We start from the raw sequence: 1,481 nt of genomic DNA, 5'->3' as shown, positions 1-1,481 counted from the left end.
CCCCTCCCTCCCCTTCCTCCCTTCATCCTTTCCTCCTCTCTTCTTCTTCTTCTTCTTCTTCTTCTTCTTCTTCTCCTCCTCCTTTGGCCATAGTCTCTTGTTTGTTTGTCTTCTCAAATGTCTGTTTCCTCATGCTAGCAGATTTTGTAGTGGAGTAGATTTAACTCTTTAGCACTTGTGCCGGCCAGATGCAGCCTCTCACACCTCCCCTGTGACATCATTCTGAACACAAAACAACCACTGGCCATTTTCAGTTATTTCCCGTATCTCAATTTTGTTGAAATTATGCAAATCAACCGAGGCCATAACTGTTTTTTACTCTCTTTTGTATCATTCTAAGCCCTTTGGCTACTGGACATACGATTGGTCAAGTGTCATGCTGATGAGGGCTATTGAACTAAAAACACCTGCCCATGACTGTCCTTTTATCTTTGGACAATAACCCTGCCTTATTCCTTAAGCATTCCTGAACCCTTTAGTATTTAAACAGGCCATATGAGGCCCATATATTCTACCTGTTTGATGTTCAAACTGGCCAGATCTGGCCTCTCACGCCTACCCTACAATATCATTCTAAGAATTAACAGTTACCTCATGAAAAGCTCAAAGCTACAAGATAATGCAAGATTATTCAAAACATTTGACAGAGTAATCTGAATGCGAAAGGGCTGATGGTATGTTAGTGAAAGCACGTGGCTTAGTGGTGAGGGGTATTCGGCTCATTATCGTAAGGTCGTGAGTTCAATTCCTGGCGAATTTCACGTCATTTATTTCACATTGCTCCAGTCCACTCGGCTGAGTAGCACCTGTATTTCAAAGGGCCAGCTTTGTTACACCTTGTGTTGCACTGAACCTCCCTGACAACTACATTAAGGATACGCATTAGAGTGGAGTGAAAATAAAAAATTGTGGAAATTGAAAATGCCTGATGGCTATATTTGATTACTAGAAAAATGCTAGATTTTCACTGAGATCAATCAAGGTCATTTACTCCCTCAAACACTCCAAACCCCACTATTGTAAAAACATTTACGCCCCCCCCATTTTCGTACATAGCAGCAAAGCACACACACACACACTCAGACATGCACACACAAGGAGACAGAAGTACATATATACATATACACACACGCACACACATACATAAAAAACAAAACACACACACAAATGCAGGATACATACATACATGCAAACACACACATACATGCATATATACATACATACACATGCATACATATATACATATGCACACAGACATACATACACACACATGCACGCATACATACATACACACACACGCATGCGCAAAAAAAAAGCAAAAACAGAACGCAACGTGAATAACGGACAGAGTCAAGACTATTGAAAAGGTTGCAAGATGCAACGAAAATTTTAGGAAAATAAAAATAAGAAATAAGTGGAAATTTTAACAGTGAGTGTGTTAAATTTTAAGGCATGAAAAGAAAATGACTCTCCTCAGACAC

At 39.9% G+C, this 1,481-nt stretch overlaps 1 protein-coding gene across 1 annotated transcript in view; it reads left to right on the top strand.

Annotated features, from left to right (window-relative positions):
* Window positions 1–1,481, top strand: part of LOC106883966 (splicing factor 3B subunit 4) — a 15,262-nt gene that overhangs the window by 12,929 nt on the left and 852 nt on the right. The gene's annotated exons all lie outside the window — the stretch shown is intronic.

The sequence above is a fragment of the Octopus bimaculoides genome, chromosome 26 (genome assembly GCF_001194135.2).
Source record: "Octopus bimaculoides isolate UCB-OBI-ISO-001 chromosome 26, ASM119413v2, whole genome shotgun sequence".
In the NCBI taxonomy this organism is placed as follows: Eukaryota; Metazoa; Mollusca; class Cephalopoda; order Octopoda; family Octopodidae; genus Octopus; species Octopus bimaculoides.
This window is presented reverse-complemented; position numbering and strand designations above follow the sequence as displayed.